This window comes from Struthio camelus, chromosome 3 (assembly GCF_040807025.1).
Source record: "Struthio camelus isolate bStrCam1 chromosome 3, bStrCam1.hap1, whole genome shotgun sequence".
NCBI classification, from domain to species: domain Eukaryota; kingdom Metazoa; phylum Chordata; class Aves; order Struthioniformes; family Struthionidae; genus Struthio; species Struthio camelus.
Window position 1 is genome coordinate 17900207 of NC_090944.1, and position 18292 is coordinate 17918498.

The following is an 18292-nucleotide window of genomic DNA, read 5'->3' on the forward strand; positions in this document are numbered from 1 at the left end:
CAGTGTGCAGTATTGATATTATTTTGCATCTAAAAAACCCATTTCTAATGTTACGGGGAAATTTGGAAGCCACGTGCTGCATGATTTTTATTTAATTAATTGCATCTTAGCTATGTTCTTTTAGTGGTACTCTTCAACTGAATGGAGCTTGCTTTTCCAGTCCCCTGACTTGTAATGAAACTGCAAAATTGACTTTAAGTGAGATTCTCTGTCCAGCTACGATGATGTAAATCTACAGAAGTGATGACTGAAATCATTTGGGTAACACCAAACTTACACTTGAGCAAGCTAATCACCTCATTGGTTGTATAATATTCTAGATAGTTGTCCATCAAATGACAGACTTGAGTGTGGGCATGATTACCAGCAATGAGCCATAAATTTCTATAACCATATGATCTGCTGGGCTGTTAGGAAAGAAGCTAAAATAGTAGCCTGAGTAAGACAGGGAACATGGTGTGCTATAATGAAAGGGTTATGTGTTATTTAGGACAGTGATTTCCAAACTGTGGTCTGTGGGCCACTCATGGTTCCCAGGACACTTGCTTGTGGTTCATGAAGAGCTGGCTGATCAGATGGAGTTGGCTCTCTCACTAGTTTCCACTTGCTCAGCTGAATTAATGGCAGCTAAGAATATATTTCTAATAATACTTTTTTTTGTGTAAGCATTTGCTGTGGTGGTCTTACCACCATAAATGGGAATGAGATTGTGGTCTGCACTGCTGCAAACAGGCGAGGAGATCATGCAAGGCAGATTCTCTTAAGAACTGGGGTCCTAAAAGGAGTGACTTATCTTTAGCTAATGTCCTCAGTATTCTGTATAAGGCCAGAAGAGAGAACTTTGCACAAAGGTTTGGGGAGTCAATATTCATTTGGTCATTTTAGCTATCTTGTGGCTCTCATTTATTTTTAGTAGTACAGATATTTTTAATGATTGCTGATTTTGAATAATATCTATGCTGCTTCTTTAAGGTGACCGAGAGCTGTTAGCAATCTGTTCAGCTGGTATTACCTCAACGTTAATGTCTTCAATCAGTGAACCCTTATCCAGGCTTCAGCACTGTTTGATTAGATATCAAACAGGATTGTGGTAGTAATATTAGGTATCTGGACAGATGCAGAGGTCAAAACAAAACAAAGGTACACGGTGATAATTACTGTGTATAAAAGATGTTTACATCTTGTATTATGCAAGCAAAGGGAAAAAAGCAGAGAAAAGGCAATCAAAATGGCATCTTAAACACAATTTAAGCTATGCTATATATGCACACACATTCCTTTAACGTTAATTTATATTTTTAACAATGTAATCTACTTCCGAGGCATAAGCAGTAAAATATCTGGGAATTGTTGAAAGCTGGATAAATTTATTCATACCTTGCTTTTAATATAAGTTGTTTCCAGGTTTAGTCAGTTGCGCAGAAGTATTACTGACTCCGAGGACTCTGTAATCGTGTGCGTGTTCCAGAACGCTTAGCACTGCTTAGTGTAGGACTACATGGCAAGATGTCTCTCTGTCCAAAAGTGTTATGCCGTAGATGCGTTAAGAAAACAAGTTACAACCATGTCATCTAGGTAGAATTAAGCTAGTTGCATGTTAATTGTAGGCTTTAAATTTATAGAGAGGAGAAACTTCCTGTTTACGTAGCTGGCCTCTGCATTGATAAATCATATTGCGCTCTTCATGTGGTGTTCTTCAGCAGTGAGATATCCCGAATCAGAGTGTATGTGGAGGAACAGGTGATTTTCCCAAAACAGGGTAGTCAGTGCTGAGTAGTCTTGCTGCCTCTGCTGATGCAGCAATTGCTGCTGCCCAGGGACTTTATTCCTTCCTTGTCTTTGGAAGAGGCAGCTTAACGAAGGAAGTGTGCATGCGTGTGCACAGGTAAGCAGAAGATGTGGTGAGGCATTAGTATTGATATAAAAGCTGGCGTTTTTGTCATTGCCTGCTAAGACCTGTATTTCACTGCATGGTTTTAGTGCTTCACTGCATGGTTTTAGTGCTGGGTGTCTATTTTAAGCAAACGAATGAATGATGCATGTTGTGACCCCACTGGAATGTTTTAAAACTAAATTTGTGAAAAGCAAATAGTGCTCGTGATGCTGCAGTGTTCTGTTTACTGTAACACTTCTTTCCGTTGAGCCGCATTTGGTTAATTATTCATAGAGGCCCCATAATCATGCAAATAGATCCTTTGAGTGAAATCTTGTCATATCTGTTGACTTTATCAGTACTTTTTAATTTTAATCGTGTTTAAAAATCTTATTCAGTTCAAAATAAAAAAGGGAAATAAAATTTTGCCATATGCAAAGTATTTCTAAGTTACCCTATTATTTCTTTTTCTGGCCATCCAAAACCAGAAATTTTAACAGCTGATAGCATCATACCTTAATAGCAATGTATTTATTGATAAGGTTCACTTAAACACTATTAAGCAGATTCTGGACCCACTGAATGCTGAGCTCTGTATTCCGTTGACTTCAGTGGAGTTTTGACCAGCTTGTGCTGATGTTACCAAGAATCTGATTTTGCCCTTACTTTTGGTATAGCTGTATGAAAAATAGGTTCCCTATATTCTCTGCTTCTCTCAAGGTTTTTCCCTCTCATTATAATATCTATAGGCATTTTATTAACGAATGTCCATCAATAGCTTTTTAATCCAGTCTACTATTTCATTTGACTAATCTCCTTGTTAAAAGAATGGGAATTTTTAATTTCTATCTACAGATAAAGTAAATAGAGAGAGTTAATTGAGACCTGCATGGATGAGCAAGGAGCTCCTGGCAAAGTTCCAATAGAAGAAGGAAGTCTACAGAATGTGGAAAAGGGGACAGGCCACTTGGGAGGAATATAGGGACGTTGTCAGAGTGTGCAGGGATGCGACAAGGAAGGCTAAGGCCCAGTTGGAATGAAATCTGGCAAGGGATGTCAAGGACAACAAGAAGGGGTTCTTCAAATACATCAAGAGCAAAAGGAAGACTAGGGAAAATGTGGGCCCGCTGCTGAATGGAGTGGGTGCCCTGGTAACGAAGGATACAGAGAAGGCAGAGTTATTGAATGCCTTCTTTGCTTCAGTCTTGACTGCTAAGGCCATTCCTCAGGAATTCCAGACCCTGGGGACACGAGAGGAAGTCTGGGGAAAGGAAGACTCTCCCTTGGTTGAGAAGGATCAGGTTAGAGATCATGTGTGCAAACTTGACATCCACAAATCCATGGGCCCTGATGGGATGCACCCACGAGTGCTGAGGGAGCTGGCGGATGTTATCGCTAGGCCCCTCTCCATCATCTTGGAAAGGTCCTGGAGATCAGGAGAGGTGCCTGAGGACTGGAAGAAAGCCAGTGTCACCCCAGTCTTCCAAAAGGGCCAGAAGGAGGAGCCAGGAAACTACAGGCCTGTCAGCCTCCCCTCCATCCCAGGAAAGGGGATGGAACAGTTCATCTTGGAGGTCCTCACTAAGCACGTGGAGGACCAGAAGGTGATCAGGAGTAGTCAGCATGGATTCACCAAAGGGAAATCATGCTTGACCAATCTGATAGCCTTCTCTGATGGAATGAGTGGCTGGGTAGTTGAGGGCAGAGCAGTGGATGTTGTCTCCCTGGACTTCAGCAAGGCTTTTGACACTGTCTCCCATCACATCCTCCTAGGTAAGCTCAGGAAGTGTGGGTTGGATGAGTGGACAGTGAGATGGCTTGAGAACTGGCTGGATGGCCGAGCTCCGAGGGTTGTGGTCAGTGGTGCGGAGTCAAGTTGGAGGCCTGTGGCTAGCGGTGTCCCCCAGGGGTCAGTCCTGGGTCCAGTCTTGTTCGATATATTCATCAGTGACCTGGAGGAAGGGACAGAGTGCACCCTCAGCAAGTTTGCTGATGATACTAAACTGGGGGGAGTGGCTAACACACCAGAAGACTGTGCTGCCATTCAGAGGGACCTGGACAGGCTGGAGAGGTGGGCGGAGAGGAACCTGCTGAAGTTCAACCAAGGCAAGTGCAGGGTCCTGCCCCTGGGCAGGAATAATCCCATGCAGCAGGACAGGCTGGGGGTTGACCTGCTGGAAAGTAGCTCTGCCGAGAAGGACCTGGGAGTGCTGGTAGACAACAAGTTAAACATGAGCCAGCAGTGTGCCCTTGTGGCCAAGAAGGCCAGTGGTATCCTGGGGTGCATGAGGCAGAGTGTTGCCAGCAGGTGGAGGGAGGTGATCCTGCCCCTCTCCTCAGCCCTGGGGAGGCCTCACCTGGAGTACTGTGTCCAGTTCTGGGCTGCGCAGTACAAGAGAGACATGGCGGTACTGGAGAGAGTCCAGTGCAGGGCTACCAAGATGATTAGAGGGCTGGAGCACCTCTCCTATGAAGAAAGGCTGCAAGAGCTGGGCCTGTTCATTCTGGAGAAGAGAAGACTGAGGTGGGATCTCATCAACGTGTACAAGTATCTGAAGGGGGAGTGTCAAGAGGATGAGGCCAGCCTCTTCTCCGTGGTGCCCAGCGACAGGACGAGAGGCAACGGGCACAAACTGAACCACAAGAAGTTCCGTCTGAACCTGAGAAAAAACTTCTTGACTGTGAGGGTGTCAGAGCACTGGAACAGGTTGCCTCCACAGAGAGGTTGTGGAGTGCCCTTCGCTGGAGATATTCAAAAGCCGTCTGGATGTGATCCTGGGCAATATGCTCTAGAGGACCCTGGTTGAGCAGGGGGATTGGACTAGATGATCTCCAGAGGTCCCTTCCAATCTTGGCCATTCTGTGATCCTATAACAGAATTCTATTTTTAAAAATATAATTTAAAGTAATAACTTGAAACCTGTTAGAGGCTTCTGGATCTTTATCCAGAAAACAAGAGATTTAAGAAAACTTGACATTCATCCATTGGAGAATATAATGTCTTTGCTGCCTGCATTCCAGGAAATTTTGGATAGGTTTTAAGATTGTTTATGGATCATTTTCCGCCTTTCACCCCATGACATAGGTATTCTCCAGCTGATACCATCACTTCTAATTAGATGCAGATGGATGTTGGTAGGGAAAAAAGCATTCAAGAATTTGAACCTTATGAAGAGGTAACGTTTATATCTTTTGGTATCTTGACTTTAGAAGGCATGCCACAGTTGACTGAGATGAGCAGCTTTGTGATGTCTCAGTGTAACTTATTTGAATGTTTATCATACTATTGAATGCAAAGTAAAAATGTGAAGTAATTTAATAAGCAAAATGTTGAAATGATTCTGATTCCCCAGGGAGAATGCTTAAGAATCTTTTAATCCAAGTCAGTTTGAAAAAAACATTTACATCTGCCAACAGAATGAAAACAGCCTACCCCCATAGCAGGGAATAATCCCTTGTCTGAAGGTGTAACGGGTCTGATTTTATTTTGATGCTTGAATCAAAAAGTTTATTCACTGTGTAGGCTGGCTGTAGGAAGAAAACTGATCAATAGTTTTTATTTATTAATGGTAATTTCTTTCTAATCTAGACCTCAGATGACTTAATTTTGATGCCAATGAAGCCTGCAATAAATGGTACAGGTCAGTTCAGCAGTGCTTAATAGCAGTTTAGTTTTAATTCACTATTATTTACAGTCATAAGACTGAAAAAATACCAGCAATGTGCAACAAAATTCCAGATTTTAAATGTAATCTGGTTTGGAACGTGTCTATTTACATGTCTTCTATTTACTTTGTCTTTAGGAGTTTCCCTTTCTTTAAGTGACAGTGTAGGCATATGAAATGTAGAAAGATACGATAATACTCAGGAAGAGGTAACTGCTAGTGGGCTCATTCTTAGGTAATCAGTTTCATTTGTGACTTACTCTTCCCTCTAGTGCATCTAACTGGATCTCTTACCAAGATTAAAATTTGGCTATCTTCTTTGAGAAATGATAAAGGACAAAACGATAGCAGTGACATGGGCTCAGGCTGAATGAGGGAATCTCATTGCTGCTTGTTGGATGAAGAGATTTTTCCTTTTGCCTGCTTTTCATACTCCATAGACCACAGGCTGTTCCATAGACCATAGAATAGTCCACAGACTATTCTTTAGATTTGTTAGACGTATTCTTGTCTTTCTAAAGGTTTTGTTTTATGCTTTAATACATATATTAAAATACTCGTAGTTACTACAGCTATTAAATGACTTCCAATGTCCGGTGACTTTGCACAGTTGACAAATTAACCTCTGTTGGCTTCAGTGATAGAATAGACTACTGAAGTTCACTGGAAATGTCATTATCAGGTCATTTTTCCAGAATAAAAATGTATTTTTGAACATATTACCATTGACTCTTTGCTTTCTGAGAATCCATTGATCTCTGTAGTAGTGCTTAGGGGATTTGGAGGAAAAAGTTTGATCCTGCAATTAAACAGGAAGAGACCAACCTCAGTATTCTGAATGCACTTTAGGATATTTTAAATTCTGTGTGATCATATTTGGATCTCTTTATGTGCAGAGCGCGTGTTAAATTCAGTTGCAGTCTTTCTGTAGAAATTGAACTTTAAAGCCACAGGCAGTTTCCAGGAGTTTGTAATGAGCTATTACCCGGATGTCTACTGATATGAATAAATGAAAAAAATCTGCCGTTGCCTGACTATGACCCTAGCGCCGTTTGTGATTCATAGGTGAGTTGATTTGTTTCCTGTGTAGTACTTTTCACCTATGTAAAGTGAATACCAAAAAAATCCTTATTAATCTCTAATGAAAAATCAACTTTGCAACAGTAGCACTTTCATCTCTTTCAGCTATAATGCAAAACTCCGAGAAAAATAGGTCCATCACAGTATCTTTGGCATGTAGCCATACCTGCTATGCTATATCGTTCAGCAGAGCCTTCTGCATTTTCTTCATGAAGGTTAAGAATGAAACTGCAGTCTTGATAACAGGGAAGAAATCATCCAATTAGTTTTTAAATAATGTAATAGAACAGTGTAGAAGGGAAGATATAAATCATAAGTTGAAGTAATTAATTTGACAACACTGTGTTTCTTCCCCAAAGGTATATAGTTTGCACTATTCAGAGCATGCAGCTGGTTACAAAAGCATCACCAACCTACAGTATTTAAAGAAAGTACAAGATGAAATAAATACTAGTCCCTCTCCATAGTTTTCTCACTGATTTTAATAAATTCAGGCTTTTACACATGGTGCTGTCTTCACTTCTCTTTTGCCTTATGCTATGCATTAGTACAAGTAATGAAAAATGGAATATTAAATGCTCCTCAGTCAAAACAGTGGTCTTTTTCCACTGATTTTGTACAAGTGCAGGTGATGGCAAAACGTGAAACTCAGTGAAGAGTGTCGGACCAGAGCACTAGATTCTCTAGTCTTCTGAATTTGCTTTACGGCATGTGAGCCAGCAGCAAACCCCCTGGTGCTCTGACTTCCAGTGCAGGAGTCACTGAGTCACGACTGGTTCCATTTGCTGTCACTTTGCACTGCTTGTGCAAAGAGCAGACCACACAGTGACTCGTAATTAGGCTTTTCAGAAAGGTAATGATTAGATTCGGGGATTAAGCGCTGTGAGGTAGCATTGCAGTACTAAATATATTGCATACGTTTTACGCTCTGTAGCCCACAGTGCCAGTAACATGGGCTCGGATTCTCAGCTGGAATCCACTGCTATAGCTTTTCTGAAGCTAGCATTGTGGCACCAATTTACCGTATCAGGTAATCTAAGATATATTTTTGAAAACTTCTTCGACTCAATCAGTCTTGAAGGATACTGATTAAAGACAGAAAAATGTTAGGGTTTCAGATGTGGGTTGTGTACTCAAAAAGGATGCTAGACCGTATTGTTGTATAACTTGCACTTGTTTACTGCAGGTAGTTATTCTAGATATTATTCTAGAGCTTTTTAAAACATTTTTGTGGACAAATGAAGATGCAAACCTACTCTTTGCTGTACAGTTCTATTAACATAGTATCCTCCTGTGTGAATATTTAGGAAAGTAAGGAAAAAAAAGCCTTAAGTTGTACTGAATGCTATGCTAGTGCCATTATACTAGCTAGTTAAGTGGGAAGCACCTTAGTGTTATTTTAGCATCACTCTTAAGACTTTTCTACTTATTTAATGTTACAGTCTTTGTCCATTTCAAAGCTCTAAATATGATTTTGGGCTGAATTTTCAAGGAAAATCAGCACTGATCTAACAAATTAGGCCTTATCCTGAATTCAGTAGAAGTATCGAGCAATTCAGGAAGTATCTTCCATTGATCTATCCACTTATCTTCCTATTTATTGCTGTAACGAACAAGTGATATTGTTACTTGTGGTACTTACACGTGCCCATCTAGCTACTCTCTGAGCTGCTTGCTTTTTCCCTTTCGCCCCTCCCTACACTGTGGTGCACTCCTTGCCGTTTTCTCCCACTATTTATTATGATTCTTTTTACTCCCTGTCTGTAGAATAACATGGGTTGTCTTCCTTGGCCCACTGTCGTACTTCCCACCAAATCTGTACTCTCCTTTGTTTGCTCTCTCCCTCTCTCTCTCTCTCTCTCTCTATCTCCCTCCTTATATCTATTTAAACTTTTCACAGTTTCGAAGTGCTGTATTCAATAGGTGAGATGACTGGCCTTGCCTGCTGTGGCACAGTGCCTTATTTAACATGCAGCTGCTGAATCAGTTCCTGTGAAATTAAATTCATAGGGTTTTTTTGTTCATTTGAAGACCCATACGATTGCCACTCTCCTCTCTTTACTTCTTAATGTCATCTGCCCAATCTTGATTACGTGCAGAGCATCGTAATTTTGTTTTCCTTGCATTGTTAAACTGTACAAACATGAGTCTTTGTTTAAGTGGGCTACCTACTGAAGTTGTTCTTTTGTTACTTCGTTTAGTAACAAAGTTCTGTGTGTTAGTTTCAAGGCCGAAATTTCCCCTTGCTTTATTGGGAGGTGTTTTATCTGGTCAAACATGACGCGATACTGATACTAATATATACTTTTCACTCAGGAATTACCTTAAGGAACAATGTACTGTGTGTGTGATTCCTGGACAGAATCATTGATTGCATGCCTCAGGCTGATGGTGCATGATAATTTAAATACCAGGGAAACACGTTTGCCCTTGTGAAAGTGGATGATATTATTTCAGACTGTATGTGAACTGAGTATTCCTGAGAGAAACTCACAAGGTGGAAATTTGGAAGGATGCCACTTGCCAGTCAAACAAAGCAAGGGAAATATGACATTTTGGAAAGTAAATGTGAGATTTCAGAGACCTACATTCAGTGTTGCAGCCTACCCCTTCTGTGGAGTAAATTGAGCAAATCGGCAAGATAGAGAAAATCTTGCAATTTCCACTCTGTTGGTTGGGCGGACATTATTGGTACCGTAATAGCATCCAGAGGCTCAGGCTGAGGGTGGAACCCTTTTATGTAAACATGGTAATAGACTGTCTTTTTCTTGAAAAATCTTTTTATTGACTTCATTTCGTCAACCACCGTATTTTCAAGTAGTTGAGCTCTGCTTTTTATCATTATCTATAAAGTCAATGCCAGTGCAAAACTTTCATTGCTTTCTTCCAAATCTCTCTTTCTACCTTGTTTTTTTCTGCGATGCCTAAGAAGCGCACTTCACTTCAGCAGCTGATATGGAAAGGCTGGGACCTGTTGTGTTGACGGTTGTTGCCTTCGCATGTCTTTGCTACAGTTATCCTGGAATGTCCAGAGGTCTAAGCACCCCAATAAGGGCAATGTGTTCTGTGAGTCCCACTATATCGGTACCACTGTTTTGTTTTGTAGCTGTTTGCCTGAATGTAGTCCTTAGCGTTTCAGGCTGTGTTCGGTGATTCTTCCTTAATCAACCTCGGTAGAGTTTATTTTATGATAGCGTTTATTTTGGTATTACTGAAAGTGGAGAATCACTGGAAGATTTTGAAGGACTGTCTGCACCAAAATTACTTGTTATCAATTATTTTGCAAGTGTAAACATGCAAACCCAGACTTGACTGTAAAACTGGGTAAAAGCTTACCTTGGTAAAGCCCAGATAAAAGCCTAGGTTATGGTAAAGTCAGGACATAAAATTGTTTTCTTGTGCTCCTTCTTGTTATGAACGGTCTTTAGCAGTCCAAGTTGTGTGCTGATGTCAAAAGGAGTACTGCTTTGGAGCAGCATGTAAGTGAGAAAAGTATGAGATAAATAAAATCCTAATGAGTTTTATACTCCTGTTCCTATATATTTAGATATATCTGACTGTGGTAGTCTGCCTTAGCAAGGAAGTCTCTTCCAGTCTTGTTTGTGTGGGCAAATGATGAAGGGAATTCAGAATTCACTAGAATTCAGAATATCCAGAAGAAAAGAAGCTTATCGGAACAGTCCACTTCACTCCAACTCTTAGCTTTCACTTCTGGAGCTGATTCTACAATGGAAATTTAGATCTGGTTCTTCATAGTGATGGTTCTTTAACCCCTCCCCAGCCAAGCTTTTTCTTTATTAATGTTTTGTTTTGCTTTTCTTTTGGTTATGTTGTGTTAATTGAAAATTCTTGTAACTTGCACTTTCTGTAGTCATACAGCTTATTGACTGTAAAATGCAGTCATCCAGATATGGTAAAATTTTCCACCTATGTTATGTAAAACACTTATCTTAGATTTACTTTAAGCATATAAAAGTGATTATGCTGCACGTAGGATGGCTTAGATCTGCACCATAAAATCACCATCCAGTAGTGCTTGCCTTGCCATAATTGGGCACAACCACAAAGTTTTGTCTCAGAGCTTGTACTGTTATCTTACTATACCTTGTTAATAGTTGCCCTAATCTGTTAGCAGGAAGCAAGATTGGGGGAATGTGGAATAAAAATAAGTCTTTCTGAGGTCGTGACTTAAGAAGTTCAGGGTGCTCTTGTGTGTTTTTAATCAACAATTGTTTTTAGTATTTGTCATGTTTATTAGCTCATTCTGTCAGATTATGCCAGTAGTGATTTAATTGTAATGCAACTTCCTTTGAAAAACAGATTAGGTGTTAAATAAGTGTCCCAGAAATAGGAACATATATAGCAAAGGATATCAGTAGTTTAATGTGTAAATTAAGGTCTCGTGTTAGTTTTCTAATAAAGAAAATAATGCATATGGCCACTTCAGTTTCTTGAGTAAATGGTAATTTATTTGTGGAGGATACCTTTACAAAAAGTAATTACTCCAGTAAACACTAATGAGTGGTATGTTTATCTTAAAAGTTGCATGAACAGTTCCTGAGGGTACCAGGGCCAGATTAAGGTCTGGAGGTTAATCTAAAACACAATGCTTTAAGACCTGGTTCCTTGTGTCATAGGAGTTCTTCAATATTTATTGAACATTCTTTCATGATTTCCATCCCATTACTTTGTCATTTTATCACTTGCTGATACAAATTATCCAGGGCTCAAGAATCAGATGAAAGTTTGGGTGAAGCGTTTAGGCTTTAAGCAATATATCTTTAGGGTCTATACTTTCTAAATGATTTACCATCTTAGACGTGCAAACCTGAAAGCCCAGTTTTTAATTTTACAGTTCTATTTAAGCATTTTCATTTGGCGTCGTTCGGTGATACAGAATTACTATGTTTTGCTATAGAGCAAAAACAGATGGATTATTTAATTTATAGAATTAAACTTCTGACTCTGCAACCCAGTTCAGCAAGTGTTCCTTTTAAGTAATTTAGGTATGGGACTACTTTCTGCCTGTTGCTATGTGAAAGCAAAGATTAAATTTTCCACAGATTGCCTCATATAGAGAGTAGTTACTCAGTCACAATTGCTGCTTCTGTCACCAGTGTCGTATATAGGTACAGTGGAAAGAGAAGGTGGGGCATAAAGTCTACAATACTTGACCCTGTATGCTGGATGCACTTACGGTCTTTGGTGAGAGCACTGTGCACTTAACCTCGGATTAGCTCTCCTGAACTATTCAGTTGACCTTGCTTGATATCGTGTGCCTTACCCTCTCTTCCACTCACCACCTTTTGATAGCATCACTTACCTTTCAGTACCTTGCCTAATTTTGCTTTATTTCCTTTTGATATTTTCTCATGATGTTATTAGATTTTCATCTGTTAAAACTTGTTGCTTTCCTCACTGTTAGCATGAGGGGGTATGGTGATATATCATGCAGCTGAAATGAGTGGCATATTGAGAGAAAGAGGTGAGTCTCCTTCCAGTCCCTTCGTTCAGTCTCCAGATATTTACTTGTTTTTATCTTGTACAGGATTCAGTTCTGAAAATTCCTGACACACGATTTGTGTGCTAGGTTCATTAGAGTTTGTCATTTGCTATCCTGGCACTGCCTCCTCAGAGTAAATGACTTAGTGAAGGAGAAGATACATTGAAGGTACATTAAGGATTTTTTTTTTCTTCCCTTTCCTTCGTGACATATAATTGCAAGTCACCTTTTCACGCAGATCTTGATGCCAGCTTCATTGATGCTGTTCACTACTTTGATATGTCAGCTTCATGCCACCAGGCTGCATATAACATTTTCCTGCTGGAATGGGTATTTTTCTCTTTTCTTGGATTGTTTCCTTCATTGTAGACCACAAATCACGAAATGCCTAGTTTCAGATCTTGGAATCTTGTCGTGGCTGAGCTGTGACTCTTGAGTGTACTTAAAAGAATCCACAAAGGTTTATATGCTTCTTATGTAATAAAGAAGCTCCTTGGCTTTATTCAAGAGAGGCCACATCTCATTCCTGTGATCTGCAATGTATTGAGAGTCTAGCTAGCAATACGATTTTGGCATATGTAGCCTGTGACCATGGAACCCATGCCTTTTTCAGTGTAGTATGTCCACAGAAGCAAATTAAGAAATCTTTTTTCAGTAGTTTCCTGTTCATTCCCCCAGGTACTTGTCAGCATTCATGGAAAACTTAGCATCTGCCTTTCTCATTCATGCCTTTCTTTGTTGTCACATCTGGGCCATTTCCAGATGTCTTCAGATGTTGTTTCTGAGCAAGATATGGAGACTCGTGCCCAATGCAGAAATGATGTTCTCACTGTAATCAGCATTCTGCATCTGCATAGTTTGTGATGCCTGTCAGTGGTACCATTTAGAAACTTACATTCAAATGGAAATCCTTATCTTTTGTCCTCTTACTGTGCTCAGGGCAAGGATTCCAGATGTGCACCATGTATCTTTTTCTTTTTCCCGAGGGGGTCTTGACAATCCTAAAGTTTCCAAGGGGGACAGAAGCATTTAACAACTGAGCGTATTTGTTGTCTTGCAAAAGACAGTGTGTAATTACTGTACTTCCATTAATTCAGTCTTGGCCATAACAAACTTAACTAATGTGCTGTGTAGTTTTGTTTATTCATTGTATACTCACTAGATATCCTGCAACAATGACTTCATTTTTTTAATCCTTTGGTATTTTGTTAATGAGATGAAGACAGTGATGGAGATCCTTTTTTTAGAGGATACTAGCCCATTTGATTGGAAAACTGATGAGGCTGCCTTAAATTCATAGCTTTGTGCATGTGCTTTGGCACTTGTTAAACCTAAGCCAAGACGACAGGGGAGGGAGAGATTAATCTCCACATTCAGTTCCTGTGCATCAGAACATTAATATTTGGTTGAGAGAACTTTTGCCCCTTGCTTCTAAGGTGTTAAAACCCCAACACACAGACGTTGTTTCAACTAATACCACATCTCCAGTTCTGGTAAGCATGTGGCCTCACTGATATCCAGGTAAGATCCTAGAGACCTATTTTTCTGTGTGGGCACCTCTTCCCCTTCTGTCTTTGACCTTCCCTTTCTCATCTTTTGAAAATCATTAGCTTTCACTAACATATGATTCACTCTTTCCTCCAATAAGTAGGTTATCAAAATGTCTAGTCAAGATAATACTGTCCAGTTTTGCCTTTTTCTGCTCTCTTTTTTTGCCTTAATCCTTCTCCCCATTCCTTAAAAAAAAAAAAAAATGTATATATGCTTACAATCTTCTTAGCACTTTACCAAGGTCGTGTTTGTAATCGTGGCTCATTTCAAGAGAAGGAGGTGGGTGGCCTTTACATTTATTTATACAATTAGCTGTTAAGGGGCTCCTCAGGTACCCTGTTCGTTTAACAGCCTGAAGATAACATTCCAGGACCTTTGATTCATTAGGGGTTTCATGATGTACTGGGACAAGTCCACTCCTAATCTGAATTTATTGTTTTAGACCTTCTTTTCCAGGGCTAGTTTGCTTGTAATATCCCACCAGTGGCATAGGGAAAGCAGTCAACATCTTATTTTCCTTTCTCTGGTTAAATTAAATAATTTTTGGAAAGAGCAACACAACTGCACTATTCTCAGTGTAGTCTGTGTATCCCTAGCTGTGTTCCTAGCATCTCCAGGACACACTTTAAAGCTTCTAAAGTGGCTCTTGAGGTGATTCCTTTTTTAATGTATACATTAATTTATATAAATTATAAAAAATAAATTATATAACTTTTCAGTGTAATTTTATTGTTTTATATACTTTGAATATAGTATATATTCAAACATATTGCCACATTTTTATTTCCTTTTATAGCATGGTGGTATGATCTTTTGCTACCTTTCAAAATACTGAATTTCTTCCTAAATCAAGAACACGCTGTAGCATCTGTATTCTGCTAGAACAGATTTCTTGACTGGCATACAGGTATGACCACAAGGGAAACAATTCATAAAAGCCAGGCTATTGGACTGTAATAATAATGCACTATTATAAAGAGAGGTACTGTGCTGTCTTCAGAACCAGATATAAATCTAAATCCTACCATTTTGTCCCCTGTTTGCCCTATACAGTTATCATCCAGTCTGTGATTAATTTGTTATATAAAAACAAAGCCAAGAAAGTTAAACTTTCTTTTTTATTTGACGGCTTTGAATATGGAGGTCAGGAAGAGACATGAGACTGAGGTGAAAAGATCTGTGGATCGGACAGTTTTTCAGATTCGTGATAACCAATCCAACCCATTTTGTTAGGTTATTTCAAATGTAGTTTTAGTTGTTATTGATTTGTAATTAGTATATTCAGTTTACTTTAAACAGGGAAGATTTTTTTTCTGAAGAAGCTACCTGTAGCAGTGCATGTTTATAGTAAGTCGGTGATGCAGTTAGTCTCTGTCTTGCCACAAGAAGTGTTAAATACATTTGTGCTGAGAACAAAAAACAGGATTTTCTATTTTTCTTTTCTGCTCCACAGCTTGAAGGATGCTTGGTCTTCTTCCTTTTTTAAAAAAGCAAGTTGTGTATTACTTATTCATGAGCAATTTGTTGGCATTGTAGTATTTCTGTATAAAGGAGCGTATGGAGTGGGTGTCCTGGGACAGACTTTAGAATTACTCTGCAACAAATGCACACAAATGTCTGTATGCATCGCACTTAAACGTTCGGTCACCCAATGTGAGCAGGGTAGCTGGGAAGCTGGACACACAAGTGTTTTTTTGGGAAACTGAGGAAGGACAAAGGCATGCAGAAATTAGATGCACAAATTTGAGTAGTGTAGGCAAATCTGCCCCCATGCAGTATCTTTTTGAATCCTCAAGGTAAAAGGAATCTATGATTTTTGTAGAATTTTAAGGAAAGGCTAAATCTTCCTCAGTCTAAAGTCTGCTCATATAGCTGATGTTCTGGGTTTTTTTTTCCTGCTTAAGAATTTTACTTGCACACACATCAGAAAAACAAACAAACATAATTTTCTGTTATTTTCCTGAAAACCAGGGTCCTCTTTCCTAGCAAGATTAACATGTCGACTAATCTTAGAGCAAACACTTTATTTTAATCTATCATTGTTTTCTGACTGTGGGTTTAGCAGAGGTCAGAAAAAGAGATTCATTAAAGTGATTGCACATTTGTTTTTCTGAAAGCACATCAGAAGATTAATGCTTTGCCAAAGAAAATACAGAAATACAGTATTTCTTTTAATGGACATCAGCTAAATAGAGCCTTAAAATCACATGCCTGGGCCCAGATGGGGTGTTTGCAGCATAAGGTACAACTCTCATAATTTCTAATATCTGAAGGCTGCTTAAATGAGCTCTCTTTCAGCCATGCCATTCATTCCACACCTGAGGTGGAGTAACTCACCCTCTGCTCCCTTCTCTGATGTAGAGCCATTGGAGACCTAACTGCCAGTGTGTTTGTGCAAGTCTATTTGCTTATATAAAGATCCCATTTAAACTCCTCCACCCAAGAAATTCATGTTGATTTTGGACAATCCCTGGACGATTTTATTCCATAAAATAAATAAATAAATCTTTCAAACCTGTGACACAGCCCGGCTCTCACATATTTTGGACTATTATAAGTGTAACGTTTGTGTTGGGGAGATGTGAACTGACATGAGACATGGGCAATTTTATATTTGTCCAGAAATAAAATAGAATATGTATTTTTACATAGAATATGTCACATATGAGTTTCACTTGACCGAAGAGTGCTGGATGAGTCTATGATGAATAGAATTTAGCGTCTGGATCCCAGAACACTCCACCGTGTGCTTATCTTCCAGTGTGGCTTTTCCAGAAGTCTAACCAATATGATTTGATTTGGCAACACACCAGAAGTTGAGAAGGAAAGGAAAAGTTGCATTAAACTGCTGAAACAATTCTCTTGGGTCAGCATTGGCTGTCAGGACTTGCTTTCAATCTAAGAGAGATCATGTATGTATGTAAAACAGGCCAAAAGACTTGGGAATCTAAATAAGTAAGCTTTTTTGGAATGGTGCTGAGCAGGATTGTGCATAAGATGGTTTGGCCAATGCAATTGAACTGGTGTCTGTAATCATAATCATTCATAACTAAACTGGCTGTTTAAAAAACATTTCTAGCAAACTCTTTTCTCGCTAGAGATGGCAATGCCTGAGAAATAAAGAACGGAAATGACAGCAAATATTTACAAAGGAAAATTGACCTGCTCAACACAATATATGATGACATACATATACTCAACATGACATACCGCGTCACTTGTTGCTGTATCCACTGGGCCATTGTAATTCTAGTATTCTTTGTTTTATGTGGGTTATATATACCCTTAATTAGACTTGTGATTTAGACAGCCCACTCCTGCGTGACGTTAAGCTGCTGTACAAATAAATGAAAAGTAGGAAAGGCAGTTTTTGCTAAAAATAGAAGCTAAGATTAAAAGCAATGTTTTGGCCTTAGGCCTTTATTTAGGGTTTTGGAAAGCAGAACTAGCGTTTTTGTTTTCCATTACCTGTAGAAAACCTAATAGGCAAAATGCTACTTCTCATCTCATTTTGCGTTCCTTGAGTGTGTTTTATAATAAACCCCTTTTTCATTTAAAGTAAACTACTGTAAATTACACTGGAATGTGATCATCAGTGCTTTTAGTAGAAATATTGATTAGGTTGAAAAAAAAAACTTTCTGTGGTAATTGCTTAAGATTCAGAAAAAAGGCATCAGAACACATTCTTTAAAAATTATTTTGCTTCAAAACATTGTATTTTACACAGATGATCAAAAGGTAATATTTTTGCCAGCCCAGACTGCCAGTTAGTACTTTGGCTGCTATATCCCTGATAACTTCGGTACGTTAATATTAATAATTTTAGCATGTGAAGTTACTGACCCATTGCTATCAAATTCACTACCTGGACGTTCAAAGACTAGGTAGCATTAATAATACGATGCTCATAGTTACAGGAAGAAAGGTTTCTTTTAGCACTTTCTTCAAGCAGTCACAAAACCAGCTATATCTAAAATAGGCCTAGATAGCTGGCTAACTTTCTCTTGCAATAGTTTCTGAATGCCTTTCACACTCCTTAAATGCATCTTTACAGTATCTGCCTGATGGATGCTTTATTCCACCTCTGTTTTTCAGATGGGGAGCTAATGCACAGGACCTCGAAAGAAGCTGAGGAGGGAGTTAAGCGCCTAATACTTAGTGGGCCAGTTAGGGCTGTGTGTGTGCTAGACCCGTTAGCTGTTCCTGAGCTGTTAGAGGTGGGTGGCTCTTGTTAGGAACCTGTATGCTGTCTCAGGACCGGAGCTCAGCGATGAGCCAGTCCCCATCAGATGTCTGAATTTTGCTGCCAGGAGATTTGGCTCATTCCAGATAAAGCTGCATTGCAAGTCATCATGTAAGGAGTGTAACAGATTAGGGGTTTAAGTTCGAGTATGAAAATGACCCCCTGGATTTAAGAGACCAAGTAATATTAGTTCCAGTGCATCTCCTCTAAAAAAGCTAGAGGAATATGTTACTTTGTGATTGCTTTCTCTCTTTCATTCTTTTTTTTTTTTCAGTGTTTCTTCTTGTAGTCTTTTCCATACAGTGGTCCAACTTTAAAAGGAGGAATGGTATATCCCTCGTATAGCTTTTAGTTTAGTCGATAGAGCACTTTCCTAG

At 39.3% G+C, this 18292-nt stretch overlaps 1 protein-coding gene across 7 annotated transcripts in view; it reads left to right on the plus strand.

The window, feature by feature from the left end:
• Positions 1-18292, plus strand: part of LDAH (lipid droplet associated hydrolase) — a 132058-nt gene that overhangs the window by 41930 nt on the left and 71836 nt on the right. The window lies entirely within an intron of this gene.